At 44.6% G+C, this 20,443-nt stretch overlaps 1 protein-coding gene across 1 annotated transcript in view; it reads right to left on the reverse strand.

Moving 5' to 3' along the window:
• Nucleotides 1-20,443, reverse strand: part of LOC126485920 (CD63 antigen-like) — a 436,694-nt gene that overhangs the window by 55,988 nt on the left and 360,263 nt on the right. The gene's annotated exons all lie outside the window — the stretch shown is intronic.

Genomic DNA, 20,443 nt, shown 5'->3' on the forward strand with positions numbered 1-20,443 from the left:
GCAGTCCTTGTCCATGTCCTCCATGCTCACCACTTCCCGCAGCAGTCTGTCCTTTCCGACATGTCCGAAAGAACAGACGGCAAGCATTCATATAAGTCTCTTCACTCGCTGCCCGTAATTGTTGCTTCTTATAATACTAATCCAGACAGCTCGTGTAGAGTTCCAGGTCAAAACCACAGCAAATCGCATCTAGAAATATACTGATCCGGACTTGACAGCCGCACGGGATTAGCCGAGCGGTCTAGAGGCGCTGCAGTCATGGACTGTGCGGCTGGTCCCGGCAGAGGTTCGAGTCCTCCCTCGGGCATGGGTGTGTGTGTTTGTCCTTAGGATAATTTAGGTTAAGTAGTGTGTAAGCTTAGAGACTGATGACCTTAGCAGCCAAGTCCCATAAGATTTCACACACATTTGAACATTTTTTTCGGATTTGACAAACACACAAACTTCACTAAGCTTAATTTGCGGATAACTACCCAAGCACTATTGTGACGAAGCAAGCTGGGATATTTTTACTTCTCCTCTTGTTTTGTTAGCTGCCTCCTTAGAATTCATTTTTCACTTTTAACTAATTACCATTAACGTACGTGAATATAATCTGCATTTCCATAAAAGAGAAAGTTTGGCCCTCAGTTTTAAAGAATATAACACCAGAACTAATTTTGTGTTTAGTTTTTGTTATGTAATTAATTGATTTTCTAATTTATTTCGACTACACCTAGTAAGTATCGTTTGTTATAGGATGAAATCACTAATTGTTTCGTAACTTGTATGTATAAATAAATATAAATTCCATACTAATTATAAACATTTGGAGGAACAAATGATCTATTTGGCTCCATTTTAAAACATGTTAGCAAAGCCAGCCCTTAATTAATTCCAAAGTAATTAACAGTTTTGTCAAAAGTATCGTTTACGCAACGATATACGTTAATGTCATCATTTAAACAAATAATTCGGCCTAAACCTTGTAGTGGAAGAAACTCTTAAAAGGAACGAATTTTTCGATGTATTCAGTTAATTTAATGAGTTCTAAATCTACGTGACATCTACATCTACGTGATTACTCTGCTATTCACAATAAAGTGCCTGGCAGAGGGTTCAATGAACCACCTTCAAGCTGTGTCTCTACCGTTCCACTCTCGAACGGCACGCGGGAAAAACGAGCACTTAAATTTTTCTGTGCGAGTCCTGATTTCTCTTATTTTATCGTGATGATCATTTCTCCCTATGTAGGTGGGTGCCAACAGAATGTTTCCGCAATCGGAGGAGAAAACTGGTGATTGACATTTCATGAGAAGATCCCGTCGCAAAGAAAAACGCCTTTGTTTTGTGATTGCCACTCCAATTCACATATCATGTTTGTGGCACTATCTCCCCAACTTCACGATAATACAAAACGAGCTGCTCTTCTTTGTACTTTTTCGATGTCATCCGTCAGTCCCACCTGATGCAGATCCCACAGCGTGCAGCAATACTCCAGAATAGGGCGGACAAGCGTGATGTAAGCAGTCTCTTTAGTAAACCTGTTGCACCTTCTAAGTGTTCTGCAATGAATCGCAGTCTTTGGTTTGCTCTACCCACAATATTATCTATGTGATCGTTCCAATTTAGGTTATTTGTAATTGTAATCCATAAGTATTTAGTTGAATTTACAGCCTTCAGATTTTAGCTGATTTCTTTTAGTACTCATGTGAATAACTTCACACTTTTCCTTATTCAGGGTCAATTGCCACTTTTCGCACCATACAGATATTTTATCTAAATCATTTTGCAGGTCTTTTGATCATCTAATGACTTTCCAAGACGGTAAAAAGTTTTAGTTGTAATTTCTGTAAATTTAACTTTGAATAATCTGTATTTTCACTACCTATTATTGTGGGGATGCATAAGGGCCTCATTTTTGGTCCCGAGACCGTCAGTCCACGGCCGAGTTTCAGACGAGGAACAAGTGTAACACAATTAGGCCGTGTGTTAAAACAATTACAGTATTTGCTCCATACGTACCTTTCTATTCTTCAAGAAGTGTGAACTTTGTGGTTAGGTTTTTAGTGCTCACAGATGTTCAATAGTAAACTGTTGTTGCAGTATATGGAGGTTTGCCTGCAAACTATTAATGAGGCTTATGGAAAGTTAAAACAATTGTTCACTGGTCATATATAACTGTGTATTATTGGGGGGTTGTGAACAGTTAAAAGTAAAGTACTGTGAAATGCAAGTTTGTACCTGTCAGCTACATCATCTGAAGTAGTCAGTGTTGTACTTCCACACCCCATTTTTCAGCCAGTGTAGCAACGCAGTACGTCGACACCGCTGACAACAAACGAAGAAATAAAGAAGGCGAACTGTCACACTAACTCTGCTTCAGAGATAGACTTCACATGCAAAGACAACGGCACGAATGGAATAATCTCACTATTTTTCCAAAAATATAAAAAAAACCTTTAACTTGTGTTTGCAATTTGATGCACATCTGACTCTGTTGTCCTTGCTTGTCCTATTATTGCTTCTGAGTGTTTGTAAGATTATAACCAGTATGCAGATATTGCTAGTAAAAGAGCAATGGTGACAGTATTCATTACTTTTACTACGATAAATACTGAATACAAGATAATGGACCACTATTCTCATTTTATTTACCAAATTCAGTACCCTTGTTGGCGTGATGTTGCGTCAAAATAAGCGTCTAGCTACCCCGACATCCATATGTAAGCTTATATATAAAAAAACCAGAGCTAGTCCTGTTTTTCAACATACGAAGAAAAGCTGACCTTTCCACCACACGCGTTCTCATTTATCATCAAAAGTCTCCCACTGTAAATGTACATAACATTCTGTCAATCCTACACGAATAACCCGTCAGGCTTAAGAATTAAAACACAATCCTTGACTATCATCTAGCGTATTCAGATGAGCATGTACAATATAATACGTTCCCAAACTCCAATGGCTGGCTCTGACATCACACTCACGAAAAAACTTACGTAGACCATTTACTATTGACAAAAGAGCATTTTTAATTGATTACAAACATTATAATATCAGCCTCCGCTGTTAGTAGCCGGATATTCTCTGTTTGAGGGTGTTGACTGCCGGCAGCTCATGTGGTTCAGGTTATCGCTGGTAAGTGGTTCTGCTCTTGCCCCATATCTCTCGAGCAGCGTACGATACATGCACAATAATATTTCACAACTACAATTAACGTACATTAGAATATATACTTTTATCCTTTTTCTAATTCTTCAAAACAATTAATTAGCAACTCCAAATTCTGAGTGGTGTAATAGTGTAGAAAGGAAAGATTGACTTAAATCAGGAAGAGAAAGTTGTATCTTAAACAGGCATCTTCGTTATTCTAAATACTCCCGTCATACACAGATCTTTACCCTGACAGAACTGTCAAAACTAACCTCCCCACGCCCTCCCGCCCCCACTGTTAAACTACCATTTGTAATGTTTCCTACGTAGATTTAGAAAATTTGTTAATGGGTTGAATGAAATGAAGCGTCATTGAAAAATATGACTTAAATAAATTGGTGAAAAATAATGTACACAAAAAAATGGTTCAAATGGCTCTGAGCACTATGGGACTCAACATCTTAGGTCATAAGTGCCCTAGAATTTTGAACTACTTAAACCTAACTAACCTAAAGACATCACACACACCCATGCCCGAGGCAGGATTCGAACCTGCGACCGTAGCAGTCCCGCGGTTCCGGACTGCAGCGCCAGAACCGCTAGAACACCGCGGCCGGCTAATGTACACAACAAATTAAGCGTATCACCTTAGTAAATAAATCACAAATTGTATAATTCTTCTCGTAAGCGAAATATACTTACGTTCTTTCTGTGATGCACAACATATCTCCTGTAGGACTGCCACTGGGTTTTAGGAAGCTAGGAAAGTTTCCTCTAGATGATATGTAAAAAGGTTGCCATAGGAGGGAGCCATACAAGTGCCCATGTCTGTGGTGCAGATTTCTTTAAATGTCTTTCCCTCACAGGAGAAGCCCTGTTTTGGGATATAGGTGGTAAATTGTATGAAGAATGACACATTCGGTTTGGAGTCTGAAGGACAATGGAAAAGATACTATTTGATAACGGCAACGCTATCGAACACCTCTCCCAACGTCTTTCAGACTCAAAACTAACCACCACTTTCCTCATATATTTTACCAACCGTATCCTGACGCATGACTACTTCTCCATTGAGGGGAACGTCCACAGACACCTTGTGTGGTTCAGGTTCATTAATTACATCTTCATGATCTGGACTCAGGATCAAGACATCTTATCATCGTTCCTCCACAACCTCAACCTTCTCCCCCATCCCCTTCACCTGGTCCTTCTCAACTCAACATTCCCCATTCCTGGACGTTGAGCTCCACCTCTGCGACGGAGCCATCCACTCCTCTGTCTGTATTAAACACACTAACCACCAACAGTACCACCATTTCGATAGCTGTCACCCTTCTGACGCACACAAAAAAAATCGCTCCCTTTGTAAGCGTGTTGTCATGTCGCTGGCTTAGTTGCGGAGTATCTTTCGGGCAGATGCGTCTGGAGAGTCGAGCGCGGGACACCGAACAGTTGTGTTGTGGGTAGCTTTGCATGTGAGAGGCATTGTTAGTATGGAAGTTGCTACAAGTGCTATTACAGTAAAGTGATAAAATATGCAAATGATTCAGAGGAAAGTGCGTCAAGAAGTAATTAAAAAATGAGCAGTGCCGCCGATAACGTATTTGTGTATCCTCCGGTCGCGTGTCGTACCGTACAGTATCAATCATCCGCGCCGTGTTCGGTCTCCCAGAATGAACTGATGTGAATCAGTAGAAATTAGTTGCCATAAAAGAGTGCAGTCAAGTGCCAGTGTCTTGTAGCGAGCGTGAGGACGTGCGTTTGATCATCGCGATTCCGCATTATCAACAATCAGCCGCGCCGTGACGGTTACGCGAACGTTCGTACAGTTGAGAACTGTGAACTGTAAATTTAACTTTGTGAACAGTGTTAAAATTTATTACTAGTGTCAGGGAGGACTGTTACCAGATATCTGTATGTGTGACGAGCGTAAGAACTTTCGTTCGATCATTCGGTTTCCGCATCATCAACAATCACCCGCGTCGTGTCGGTTACGCGTACGCTCGTCTGAGTGATATTGTGGACAGATAATCATCAAGATTGTTAATTGGGATAAACATTTATGAATTAGAATGTAAACAGTGCAACCTGCGATTTCCTTTAATCTTCTCACAATACAGTTGTTCATACCTGACGTAGAACAGTGTTGTGTTCTGGCGATGAGTGGCTCCCCTGACTCGCTTGCATATTTCGATAGATAATTTCAGGCAATCCAGCAGCAGTGTGGAGCAGAACAGTACGACCGCCGCGGGATTATCAGGTACGTGGTGTGGGCAGAGCGCACGGTCTAGAAAAGCAGAAGCGACAACCAGTTTAAGGGTCCCCCATCCCCATTTGTACTCCCGGGCGTGTTACACCACGCAGTCTGGCCTCCCATGGAGAGTGTACCAGCAGTGATGAGAGCTCCCTTGTCCAGTACTGTGAAGGACTCACCATGGCCTTCTCTGAGTGGCACTACGCTCCAAACCTAGTCCACAAACAAATTTCCTGTGTCTTATGATCAAAACCCCTAATTCTCCCACAGCCCCCAAGAACAAGCGTCAAAGTCACTCACTATCACACGAGACCAGAACAGCTGAACCATATCCTTCACCACGGCTTTAATTACCTATCATTGTGCCCGGAAATGAGGGACATCCTGCCCAGAATCCTCCCAACACCCTGGTCCACCTCTGTGAAATTCACATTACCAACCCCTTAACACAGGGATCAATTCCCTGTGGAAGCCGAGGTGCAAAACCTGCCCAGTCCACCCGCCCAAGACTTTCTGCTCCAGTCCTGTCACACGATTATCCTATCCCATCAGACGGAGGGCCACCTGTAAAACCAGCCTTGTCGTATACCAACTTTGCTACAATCACTGCACAGCTTTTTATGTTAGTATGACAACCAGCCAGCTGTCCACCAGAACTAATTGCAAAATATTCTTGGACAAAAAGAGTCTTTCGTAATCAAAAATCTAAAATAGTAAGATGTTTTGTTCTAGCTGAATGAGAGTTTCTTGACAACATCAAGAGAAAGAAAGTTCTTATTGGAAAAGATAGCTCAATGATGATGATATTTCTTTTCCAGGAAAAGTCTCAGGCTACATACTTATAAGAAACCGTTGAAAAATCGAAATTATCCTCGTCCAACACGCTTCAGAGGGCCACAAAGATATTTCACCACGTTGTAACCACGGAACGAAATTTTTTGACATTTGCAGCAGCCTTATTTCCTCAAAGAAGTGATAGAACTGTAGTCAAATGGAGCCTGTCCATCCATTTACATCTTTGGTATACTGTTTTGATGAATTCCGGGTCGGTTTCTCACCTAAAACACAGAAACACGACACTCAAGCATTTGCAATTCGAAAACGTTCCAAATAAGTTATCAAGTGATGTGCTACAAGGAAGAGCCCGCGATCACAGAAACAGTTATCAGGGCCACACTGAGCAGCTGCACCAGCACACCAATCCACATCATCTTCGACTTCATGCTAGTTGGTAGTATGGTCATGAAATCCCAACATGTGCAATTTCATCCCATTATGGCTACTTTACAGTAGTATATTTTTTCAGTGATGTGTTTCATTTTTCAGCAGAATATAAATGTTTGTGTAATTAATCAAATAAAAAATTATAGCGTTTATTAGGGTGTTTCCTGTTTACAAAATTTATTGAACGAATATATTACAGTTTTCAGTATACCCGCCACTCGGAGTCTTTATCTACAGCTTCACACATGCTGTAGTACTCGGCTTATCTCGTAAGTCAAACATTTGGACACTACGTTTTGATTTCAAGCTAACTCTTCATTCATGTACCTAGAAACGTGTAATGTAACTGAAGTGATCTCACAAGATGAAGTAGTGTAATTATTTTTAATACAGCTAGTGGTGAGGAGTAGTCGTACTGGTTAAGGCGCCGACTTCGTATTCTGAGGGAGCGGATTCCAAATCTCTGCCCAATCTTTACGAGATGTGATCAAGAAGTAACGGGAATTTTTGTTTTTCTTAAAGAGTCTTTATTTATTTATTAACATCAACCTTGTCCTTTTCAAAGCAGTCCCACCTGAGATATACTTGAACCAGTGCTTTTTCCAGTCTTGGAAGCACTTCTGGAACTCACTTACCGTCATGCTGTTCAGCTAGCTGCTTCAGCGATTCTGTTTTTATCTCGTCAGTGGTGGCAAAACGACGTCCTTTTATGCTTTCCTTCAGTAGAAAAGTCGCAGGAAGTCATGTCTGGCGAATACGGAGGCTGGGGCAACATAAAGGTTTTCTTTTTTGTGAAAAAATCACGAACAAGCGTTGAAGTGTGAGCAGGAGCATTATCTTGATGCAATTTCCACGAGTGGTTTTGCTACAATTCTGATCGTTTTCTTCGGATTTCTTCACGCAAACGGCGCATAAATTCCAGATAGTATTCCTTATTGACGGTACGACCACAAGTAGGAATTCATGATGCACTATCCCATTGTAATCGAACAAAACAGTGAGAAGAACCTTCACGTGTCGATTTTTTTCGGTCTTGTCTCTTCAGACAGTTTCCATTACGACGATTGGGCCTTGCTTTTACGTCATACCCGTACACCCACGTTTCGTCACCTGTTATAGCCTTCTTTAGAAGTTCTGAATCGCTGTCGACCTCATTCAGCAATTCCCGATAGTTGTTTTTGGTCGAAATTCTAAAATTTCGGATCAGAGCTTGCTGCGAGACGTTTGATGCCTGAAACATTGCTTAGTATGAGCCAGAGGATATGCCGACATCATCAGCAGCCTTTCTGATGGTGATCCTGCGATTTTCAACAACCATTTTCTTTGTTTCTTCCTCACTGTCGTCATAAATTTATATGCTAGGGCATCCACGGCAATCGTCGCCTTCAAGTCTTCTCTCTTCGAAACGGTCATACCACTCGTAAAATCGTGTCTGACTCATAGTAAATTCGCCATAAGATACAGTCAGCACTTCGAATGCGCTGCAGCACTTTATTTCATTTTGCAAGAAAAATTAAAAGGAATTATTTCATCCATCTTTTTCGCAAGTAAAAACCCGCCGAGCACTGGAAAACACGTATAACTTTTTCGACGATCGACAGTAAACTAAACACTGAAAAGAGCTGAAAATGCAAACATACATCAGGGACATGTGTACCAGCAAGATAATATTTTTGAAAACTGGATGTATAAACCCCGCGACATAAAAAAACTCCGTTACTTGTTAATGACACCATTATAGAAAACATTATAGTCCTTTGGTCCCCAGAAACGCCTTCTGGCCGATGTTGAGTCTCCAGTTCGACCTTGTATTTCACGTCTAATAACTTGTCTTTTATTACCAACGTGTTGTGTCTCTAACTTCGATGCTTATTGAGCAATGGCTTGCGGCTATACCCGATAGCTTCGTTGACAAACGCCTCCCTCGCGTCGCGCACTTCTCAGCCCCCTTCGTGTAACCTGAAACTCCTGAAGCCCTGCAGCTGCCCCCGCAGCCACTTCTATTAGCTCGTGGTGTCTATGCGATTGAACGCAACGCGCAAATAACGAAACCTCTGCTAGAGAAATAGATTTCAAAAAATGTTCAAATGTGTGTGAAATCTTATGGGACTTAACTGCTAAGGTCATCAGTCGCTAAGCTTACATACTACTTAACCTAAATTATCCTAACGACAAACACACACACCCATGCCCGAGGGAGGACTCGAACTTCCACCGGGACGAGCCGGAAACAGATCTCGAGGTCGTATATAGAATTTTCATATAACTTTTTTGTTGCTTTATTAATTGACACACCCGACCGCTCTTAAAACTGTGACAACTCGTATGGAGAGGCCGGAAGATTTGACTGAATCGTTTAATCTTCTCATTTGTATTGATTACTTTATCGTTTAGTTAAGGGGAGCTGGAACGCCCTGTCCCAATAATGTTAAATTTAGTAACTTGGCTTCCCTGTATTGCGGGAACCATTGTAACCATTGACATGGCCGGCCGTTGTAGCCGAGCGGTTCTAGGCGCTTCAGTGCGGAACAGCGAGACTGCTACGGTCGGAGGCTGGAATGCTGCCTCGGGCATGGATGTGTGTGATGCCCTTAGGTTAGTTAGGTTTAAGTAGTTCTAAGTTCTAGGGGACTGATGACCTCAGAAGTTAAGTCCCATGGTGCTCAGAGCCATTTGCACCTCGCCAAGCTAAGTAAGATATTACTTGTCCAATATTTATCTCACTATATGAGCATAACAGTAAAATTAGATCCATTCGAACTTGTATAAAGGTTTACAATCATTGAATTCGCTCACCATTCGCGAGCAGAAGAAGAGGAAAGGAGGATAATAACGATATTTAACGTAACCTCCGCTACACATTGTAAAGTAGCGTGTGAATTATAAGAACGGCCTAGAGTGTAGTTGAGTATATCCTTGCTGATGGGAAACCAAGAGAAAGTAAACTACTGGCCATTAAAATTGCTACACCAAGAAGGAATGCAAATGATAAACGGGTATTCATTGGACAAATATATTATACTAGAACTGACATGTGTTTACATTTTCACGCAATTTGTGTGCATAGATCCTGAGAAATCAGTACGCAGAACAACGACCTCTGGCCGTAATAAGGACCTTGATACGCCTGGGCATTGAGTCAAACAGAGCTTGGATGGCGTGTACAGGTACAGCTGCCCATGCCGCTTCAACACGATACCACAGTTCGTCAAGAGTAGTGACTGGCGTATTGTGACGACCCAGTTGCTCGGCCACCATTGAGTAGACGTTTTCAATTGGTGAGAGATCTGGAGAATGTGCTGGCCAGGGCAGCAGTCGAACAGTTTCTGTATCCAGAAATGCCCGTACAGGACCTGCAACATGCGGTCGTGCATTATCCTGCTGAAATGTAGGGTTTCGCAGGGATCGAATGAAGGGTAGTGCCTCGGGCCGTAACACATCTGAAATGTATCATCCACTGTTCAAAGTGCCGTCAATGCGAACAAGAGGTGACCGGGACGTGTAAGCAATGGCATCTCGTTCCAGCACGCCGGGTGATACGCCACTATGGGGATGACCAATATACGGTACCAATGTGAGTTCGCCGCGATGTCGCCAAACATGGATGCGACCATCATCATGCTGTAAACAGAACCTGGATTCATCCGAAAAAATGACGTGCACCCAGGTTCGTCGTTGAATACACCATCGCAGGCGCTCCTGTGTGTGATGCAGCGTCAAGGGTAACCGCAGTCATGGTCTCCGTGCTGCTGAAAACGTCATGGAACTGTTTGTGCAGGTGGTTGTTGTCTTGCAAACGTCCCTATCTGTTGACTCAGGGATCGAGACGTGGCTGCACGATCCGTTACAGCGATGCGGATAAGATGCCTGTCATCTCGACTGCTAGTGATACGAGGCCGTTGGGATCCAGCACGGCGTTCCGTATTACCCTCCTGAATCCACCGATTCCATATTCTGCTAATAGTCATTGGATCTCGACCAACCCGAACAGCAATGTCGCGATACGATAAACCGCAATCGCGACAGGCTACAATCCGACCTTTATCGAAGTCGGAAACGTGATGGTACGCATTTCTCCTCCTTGCACGGGGCATCACAACAACGTTTCACCAGGCAACGCCGGTGAAATGAGAAATCGGTTGGTAACTTTCTTCATGTCGGCACGTTGTAGGTGTCGCCACCGGCGCCAACCTAGTGTGGATGCTCTGAAAAGCTAATCATTTGCATATCACAGCATCTTCTTCCTGTCTGTTAAATTTCGCGTCTGTAGCACATCATCTTCGTGGTGTAGCAATTTTAATGGCCAATAGTGTAAGTAAATAGAACTTTATGACACAATTGTTGTATGAGACACTGCATGCATCGTATCGAAAGGAGTTGCCGCCGACTCGGCTGTGAAAACGTGTGTTGGAGGAGGATCCCGCTGTCGACGACAGTGCCTCGGTGAGCGAGCAGCGAGCGGCGGCCAGGTGGGGAGATGTGAGGGGAGCGGCGCGCAGGCCGCGGCGTGCGTGGCCCGGAAGGGGGAGGTGAGCCGGCAGCCGACCCGGCGCCCACTCGAGCGGTCGAGTAGGGCAGGCGCGTGCCTGCGGTCGGCGCGCCGTGGCGGCGCCGGCCGGTAATGGCGTACCCGGCACGCCGATAACTCCCCAGGCCCGAGGCACTGCACTCCAGTTAACGGCGAGTGCAACGCTATTAAAATTCACAACGCGTGTGTACCAGTTTGGTACAGCACAACACCGTCTGTAGAGAGTGTAATTTTGTCGAGCAGCAATACTTCGGCGACGTGCCGTCTGACATACGGTTAATGGCGATATCGACGACCGGTACCCTGGGCGAGGGACGGGGGGGGGGGGGGGGGGGGGGGGGGGGGCGGTGTCGGAGGCCGGTAACGAAATTTTGAAATTTCACAGCAAATACCCCTAGGTACATTTCCATACTATTGTTATTAATTGTTTGACAATTACATTCCATCTTAGAAATAGAAATACAATGCAGTACATTATTTACAAGTTTACACACATATCGATGTAAATGAAAATATAAATTTTCATTTGTTCAAAATCATATACCTCCGAAAGTTCTTCCCTGATGCCTTTGAAGTTTTGATACAATGCTGCATTATATGAGCGTATTTTTATATATCTATTGGAGCGCTGTATGTTCGTTTGTTCAAAATCATAACCTGTGAAAGTTGTTCACCAGCTGCTTTGAAATTTTGACACAACATTGCATTCGAATACGTCCATGTTTTCATACACCTATTATGGTGCCACTCGTAATAAAAACATGTATGTAATAATTATACAGGAAATCAATAACAATGTAAATTGTACAAAATCGTAACGCGCGCGCGCACACACACACACACACACACACACACACACACACACACATATATATATATATATATATATATATATATATATATATATATAATATATATATATATATATAGTGAGTTACCTAACGTTACCGCTGGATATATTTCGTAAACCACATCAAATACTGACGAACCGATTCCACAGACCGAACGTGAGGAGAGGGGCTAGTGTAATTGGTTAATACAAACCATAAAAAAAATGCACGGAAGTATGTTTTTTAACACAAACCTACGTTTTTTTAAATGGAACCCCGTTAGTTTTGTTAGCACATCTGAACATATAAACAAATACGTAATCAGTGCCGTTTATTGCATTGTAAAATGTTAATTACATCCGGAGATATTGTAACCTAAAGTTGACGCTTGAGTACCACTCCTCCGCTGTTCGATCGTGTGTATCGGAGAGCACCGAATTACGTAGGGATACAAAGGGAACGGTGATGGACCTTAGGTACAGAAGAGACTGGAACAGCACATTACGTCCACATGCTAACACCTTTTTACTGGTCTTTTTCACTGACGCACATGTACATTACCATGAGGGGTGAGGCACACGTACACACGTGGTTTCCGTTTTCAATTACGGAGTGGAATAGAGTGTGTCCCGACATGTCAGGTCAATAGATGTTCAACGTCGTGGCCATCATTTGCTGCAGACAATTGCAATCTCTGGCGTAATGAATGTCGTACACGCCGCAGTACATCTGGTGTAATGTCGCCGCAGGCTGCCACAATACGTTGTTTCATATCCTCTGGGTTTGTAGGCACATCACGGTACACATTCTCCTTTAACGTACCCCACAGAAAGAAGTCCAGAGGTGTAAGATCAGGAGAACGGGCTGGCCAATTTATGCGTCCTCCACGTCCAATGAAACGCCCGTCGAACATCCTGTGAAGGGTCAGCCTAGTGTTAATTGCGGAATGTGCAGGTGCACCATCATGCTGATACCACATACGTCGACGCGTTTCCAGTGGGACATTTTCGAGCAACGTTGGCAGATCATTCTGTAGAAACGCGATGTATGTTGCAGCAATGAAGTGAGGACCAATGAGGTGGTCGCCAATGATTCCGCACCATACATTTACAGTCCACGGCCGCTGTCGCTCAACCTGTCTGAGCCAGCGAGGATTGTCCACGGACCAGTAATGCATGTTCCGTAGATTCACTGCCCCTTGGTTTGTGAAACCCGCTTCATCGGTAAACAGGTAGAACTGCAACGCATTCTCTGTTAATGCCCATTGACAGAATTGCACTCGATGATTAAAGTCATCACCATGTAATTGCTGATGTAGCGACACATGAAACGGGTGAAAGCGGTGACGATGCAGTATGCGCATGACACTACTTTGACTCAGTCCACCGGCTCTCACAATGTACCGTGTACTCATATGTGGGTTCATGGCAACAGCAGCTAACACACCAACTGCACCCGCTTCTCCTGTGACGGGCCTGTTACGGACACGTTTGCGTGCTACGACCATACCTGTTGCATACAGTTGGCGGTAGATGTTTTGCAATGTGCGGCACGTTGGATGCTCTCTGTCCGGGTACCGTTCTGCATACACCCTGCAGGCTTCAGCTGCATTTCGTCGACACTCGCCATAGATGAGTATCATCTCCGCCTTTTCAGAGTTCGAATACACCATGGTCACAGTTCCTACAACACTACACTATCACAGACGTCTGGTAACACTGTGTACTACAGTTGGTCTGCGTGCGGAGACGAATGCAGAATAACAATAGCAGCAACCGCTACATGCGGACACTGCGACAGCTAGACCAAACCACAACAGTGCACTACAGCCACACTCGTAAACATGGCCGCCATCGTAAACATGTCCCTGCAGATGCTGCTCGCCGACCGTGGCCCGTGTTTGTTACAACACGCAACTGAACGTCGGAGGTTTCAAGCGTCAACTTTAGGTTACAATATCTCCGGATGTAATTAACATTTTACTATGCAACAAACGGCACTGATTACGTATTTGTTTATATGTTGAGATGTGCTAACAAAACTAACGTGGTTACATTTAAAAAAACGTAGGTTTGTGTTAAAAAAAAAACGTACTTCCGTGCATTTTTGTATGGTTTGTATTAAACAATTACACTATTCCCTCTCCTCACGTACGGTGTGTGGAATCGGTTCGTCAGTATTTGATGTGGTTTACGAAATATATCCCGCGGTAACGTTAGGTGACTCACCCTTTATATATATATATATATATATATATATATATATATATATATATATATATATATATATATATATATATATGGTGTTACAAAAAGCTACGGCCAAACTTTCAGGAAACATTCCTCACACACAAAGAAAGAAAATATGTTATGTGGAGATGTGTCCAGAAAGCTTACTTTCCATGTTAGAGCTCATTTTATTACTTCTCTTCAAATCACATTAATCATGGAATGGAAACACACAGCAACAGAACGTACCAGCGCGACTTCAAACACTTTGTTACAGGAAATGTTCAAAATGTTCAAAGGATACAATCATCCACCCTCCGTCGCATGGAATCCCTGATGCGCTGATGCAGCCCTGGAGAATGTCGTATTGTATCACAGCCGTCCACAATACGAGCACGATGAGTCTCTACATTTGATACCAGGGTTGCGTAGACAAGAGCTTTCAAATGCCCCCATAAATGAAAGTCAAGGGGGTTGACGTCAGGAGAGCGTGGAGGCCATGGAATTGGTCCGCCTCTACCAATCCATCAGTCACCGAATCTATTGTTGAGAAGCGTACGAACACTTCGATTTAAATGTGCAGGAGCTCCATCGTGCATGAACCACATGTGTCGTAATTGTAAAGGCACATGTTCTAGCAGCACAGGTAGAGTATCCAGTATGAAATCATTATAACGTGCTCCATTGAGCGTAGGTGGACGAAACTAAAATGAGCTCTAACATGGAAATTAAGCGTTTCCGGACACATGTCCACATAACATCTTTTCTTTATTTGTGTGTGAGGAATGTTTCTTGAAAGTTTGGCCGTACCTTTTTGTAACACCCTGTATAGTGAAAGTTTATGTGTTATCGGCCGGTTTATGATTAGAATACTACGACAGAATCTGAATATGCAGTAACAATAGACAAGGCTTAAAGACAGAGAGATGGGGATCATACGAGATGGACAGAGGGGTGCACAGAAATGGAGGTAGAAAGCAAAATGGAGGAGACAGGCAGAGAGAGGGGGCAGGAGAAGGTGAACATAGAAAGGGGGAGGAGGTAATGAACCGAGAGAGGGGGCAGGAGGGGATGCGGCAGAGGTAAGGGGGAGGAGCCGGCCGGTGTGGCCGAGCGGTTCTAGGCGCTTCAGTCTGGAACCGCGGGACCGCTACGGCCGCAGGTTCGAATCCTGCCTCGGGCATGGATGTGTGTGATGGCCTTAGGCTAGTTAGGTTTAAGTAGTTCTAAGTTCTAGGGGACTGATGACCTCAGATGTTAAGTCGCACTGCTCAGAGCCATTTGAACCACTTGAACCATTTGAACCATATGGGGGAGGAGGTTATGGACAGAGAGAAGGGGAACGAGGAGGAGATGGACACAGAGAGAGGAAGGATGAGATGGACAGAGATACGGGAGAGAAGAAGATTACAGCCTACATCCAATTCCCATACATATTAGAAACGTTGATTTGTTTGTGCAGTGGTGTTATACCCAGTCATGAGCATAATCAGACTTCCTGGACTTAGTGATCTGCTGTACACATGCTAAGTAGTAACGGCCCTAGGACTGAGCCTTGAGGTACACTACTGTTGAGGGTCTTCTGGTCACTAGTGGTATTGACTATAATTACCTGAAATGGCTTGTCAGGCAGCATATTGTTAGGAAGTTGTGCTATTCTTTTGCAGGGCACCTGATAGGCAATACTTTGCCTCCACGCGATTTCATAATAATAATAATGGCGTGTGACTAGGGCCTCCCGTCGGGTAGACCGTTCGCGGCTTCCCTCTGACAACCAAGCCTCCATCCTTGCTATCCCTCCCTGTTTACCTTTCCCTGTTGCTTCATAACCTGGGTTATGAGTAACTGAATCCACTTTCTCTTCTTCCCTTTTTTCCCCTCTCTCCTCCCTGATGAAGGAACAAAGTTCCGAAAGCTAGGAATGTAAATTTTCAGTTCTGTTTTATGTGTATCTATCGGCTGTACTGAGCTGAGGTAAGTACTGGCCAGCCCCTCTATCTCTTTGTTAGTATTTGTTAATAGAATCTGGAATTGGTGGGTTCAGGAGGGTAATATGGAACACCGTGCTGGATCCCAACGGCCTCGTATCACTAGCAGTCGAGATGACAGGCATCTTATCCACATTGCTGTAACGGTTCGTGCAGCCACGTCTCGATCCCTGAGTCAACAGATGGGGACGCTTGCAAGACAACAACCTTATGCACGAACAGTTCGACGACGTTTGCAGCAGCATGGACAATCAGCTCGGAGACCATGGCTTCGGTTACCCTTGACGCTGCGTCAGAGACAGGAGCGCCTGCGATGGTGTACTCAACGACGAACCTGGGTGCACGAATGGCAAAACGTCATTTTTTCGGATGAATCCAGGTTCTGCTTACAGCATCATGATAGTCGCATCCGTGTTTGGCGACATCGCGGCGAACGCACATTGGAAGCGTGTATTCATCATCGCCATACTTGCGTATCACCCGGCGTGATGGTATGGGGTGCCATTGGTTACACGTCTCGGTCACCTCTTGTTCGCATTGACGGCACTTTGAACAGTGGACGTTACATTTCAGATGTGTTACGACCCGTGGCTCTACCCTTCATTCTATCCCTGCGAAACCCTACATTCCAGCAGGATAATGCACGACCGCATGCTGCAGGTCCTGTACGGGCCTTTCTGGATACAGAAAATGTTCGACTGCTGCCCTGGCCAGCACATTTTCCGGATCTCTCACCAATTGAAAATGTCTGGTCAATGGTGGCCGAGCAACTGGCTCGTCACAATACGCCAGTCACTACTCTTGATGAACTGTGGTATCATGTTGAAGTTGCATGGGCAGCTGTACCTGCACACGCCATCAAGCTCTGTTTGACTCAATGCCCAGGCGTATCAAGGCCGTTATTACGGCCAGAGGTGGTTGTTCTGGGTACTGATTTCTCAGGATCTATGCACCCAAATTGCGTGAAAATGTAATGTCAGTTCTAGTATAATATATTTGTCCAATGAATACCCGTTTATCATTTGCATTTCTTCTTGGTGTAGAATTTTAATGGCCAGTAGTGTAGAATTGTCAATAGAGAAATTAGTAGATTGAACGGTCCTCGTGTCAGCGTACGATTGATTTACCATTAAGGTGCGATAGGCGATTACATCCCTGCGTGGGATATTTTCTAAACTCGCAACCAGTGGACATAGAGCATGGTAAGCCAGCGTCGACAGAAACATCAGTAACTGCAAAATCGACACGACCGCCACTGGAATCGGATGGTCCATGTAGAACATCGAGTGTGTTGTCAGGATCAACGATCATATTATAATCGGTCTCGACGACCACCACTGTACTGCGATGATTATGGTGCGGCTGCGGTCAGTCGGCAACATGCCTCGCCGTCGCACGCATCGTGTGTATCGATGGCGTCCTACCATCTACAAAACAGTTGTAGACGTAGAGACTGATTATAATATGAATGTTGATCCTCCCAAAACAATCGATGTCCTACATGGACCAACCGCTTTCCGTGGCGGGCCTGTCGATTTTGCACTTACTGATGTTTCTGTCGACGTTGGCCAAGCATGGCTTACCGACGCCATTGTTCGCATTGATTCACCTCTACGTTCACTGGCTACGAATTTGGAGAATCTTCCACCCAGAGATGTACTCGCCTATCGCACTTTTACGACACTGTAATAAATTAATCGGTGGCTGTTCTGTGTATAAATAAATAAATTTCTGGCGTCAGCCGAGTCCCGTTCACGTACATCGCGAACCACGGGCTCAAATATACAACAGTAAGCTTAATAAACTACATTTATCTGTCTTTAAAGTCTTTTTATGTGTATTCCTATCTTCACCCACCAACCTATTCATTGACCTTTCTGCGCGTAAACATCTATTATGTAATTAGTGGCAATGCACTGTGCCTCAAATGCGTACCTCTGCTAAATGTACGTCGTCGCTGTAAAGTTTGTAGTGCTGCGAATGGAAGAAGGCGGTAGATGGGCCCTCTATTAGGAATCATAAAGGGACAACGCGAATGTTCATTGCTGTGCCATTTGTCTGTTATATGTGATCGAAATGAGGTCAGCGAGTGAGGTCAGCAAGTCGTGTGTGCATCTGACTGCACTAGGGAGACCGGGGAAGGGGAACTGCGAAGTGTAAAGCGGTTTTTGATTGCAGAGGGAGTGTCGGGAAGTGAAATTTACGTCCGGATGCTGCGTATGGCTAACACAGTATGTCACGTGCGCGTGTGTTTGCGTGGAATAAATGATTTCGAGAGGGTTGGGTGTCACTGCAAGACAGTATTGGGGCAGGACAGGCCCACGGTGTTATTACTCCTTCTGCCATTGCTACGGTGGAGTCCATGCCACGTCGTGTTGTGGCTTGCGGGGCCCTACACGATAGCAGGCAGATGTACCACTTTCTTTCCTCTTCAGTGTAGAAAATTGAAGTGATAAGCGAATATTGAATGTTACTGAAAGTCATTGATTTAACTGTGGAACACCAAATTTGTGTGAATGAATAAGGAAAAAGGAGAGGAAACACGGCGGTCAGGCCATGAAGACCTTGCGATAGCTGACCGATCGCCGTGTCGCGTTTTTCATCGGATGCGGTTAGGTTGGGCATGGGCTCAGCACACCGCACTCCGACATTTCGACATTGCAGCTGCTACCTCTCTAGCAGGTATCTCCTTAAATGGCCTCACGAGGCTGAGTGAACCCTGTACCAGTCCTCCCACCAATGAAAAATCTCGGACACTACTGGGAATCGAACCCAGGTACTCACATGAGGGTCTGCTACGTTTACCGCTCGGCTACAGAGGCGGACACGTGAATATGACACCTGATTATAATTGTCAACTTTATTTATAATTAACAAAAAAAATAAATGAATCTGCAACAAGGTGCCTCTCCTGAGTAAATCGAGCAAATCTTTTTATAGTTGATAATACTAACTGCACTGAACGGAAAGAGGAAGGAAGCACAAGGCGCAGTGGTAAGGGAAGTGCATTGTGCAGGTGCACACAGCAAATTCGCTGCCTGTGTGCGAGTGAGCACGAGCGTTGGCTCCACATAGTCACAAGCAGCATATACTAGTCTGCGTCATTAGTCGAGGCAGCATCGATCATCTTCAGCAACTTTCGCCAAGCTATGCAAAGTGCAATGGCACTCTCTCTCGCACACTGCAGCTGCCAGCAGACCATTCGTATGGGCCACATGCTTTCAGCGCGCTGGGCTGTGGCATCCGCTTCGAGGTATGCGTGGAACATTTAGCATTGATTTTCATGTTACTTTATATATGGTGAAAATACTTAGCCACTGCAATGTCCGTTTGTATGATATGAAGCTTGTGCATCATGTATTACATTAACAAGTGACAGTGATTGTTGTTGGTGCATATAAGGTTTTCTGGGGACAGCCAGAAGCGGAAACAGTGGCCCAGTGCTGCGCTTGCCGCAGCATTGCCTGCTGCCAGGGTAGCGTCAGAGGGGACAATGGCGTCATCGCGAAGTATTCTCCGTCTCTGTCAGCGCAGAATGCATCACAAAGCCTCTTCGTTACCTGGACACCACTATAGCACTGGCGCACGACTACCGGCACTGGACTCTCGAAGCACAGAAGAAAGGTGCCTGGACTGAAGTGCCGTCATTGGTACATGTCAGTGGTCGAGTACGGCAACATGAAAAACCATATGAGATGATGCATCATGCTTTACCAAATGGCTACCATTCAGGTGAATGGTAAAGGTTTTGTTGTGTGTGCCATGTATATAAGGGATGAAATGGGACTCCCAGTACATCTGCAATTCTCTCCCACCAACGAATAATACGGGACCCTTGTGAGGTAATGGGCGAGTTGTGGCGCCCTGGCCGCAATGGAGCCTCTCTGCGGGCCGGCCGCGGCTCGTCGGCGGCCACGTGGTGCCGAAAATTAGCCGGAGTCCATGGCTGCATGGCTGGGAATTCCATGGTGATGCTGTGTCAATGAAGGAGACATGCAGGAAGCGCCAAAGATGGCGGACTTTGGGAAACTTAATGGCAGACGTGAATCTTCAGGTTTTGGCGGCGCAAAGACTGTTCCATTAAGTTTCGGGTGTGCAGACGCAAGAAATCTCCTCCTTCTTCTAATAGTTCGGCTGTGTAACGTTCAGCCATCTTCAGAGTGAGCCCCAAGACTGCTGCTCCAGTGCTCGCTTCGTCCCTTTATACTGTTGTACCGCGCGACTGCGCATGCGGCCACAGATGCAAAGGCGCCAGA

Source organism: Schistocerca serialis, chromosome 1 (assembly GCF_023864345.2).
Source record: "Schistocerca serialis cubense isolate TAMUIC-IGC-003099 chromosome 1, iqSchSeri2.2, whole genome shotgun sequence".
Classification (NCBI taxonomy): domain Eukaryota; kingdom Metazoa; phylum Arthropoda; class Insecta; order Orthoptera; family Acrididae; genus Schistocerca; species Schistocerca serialis.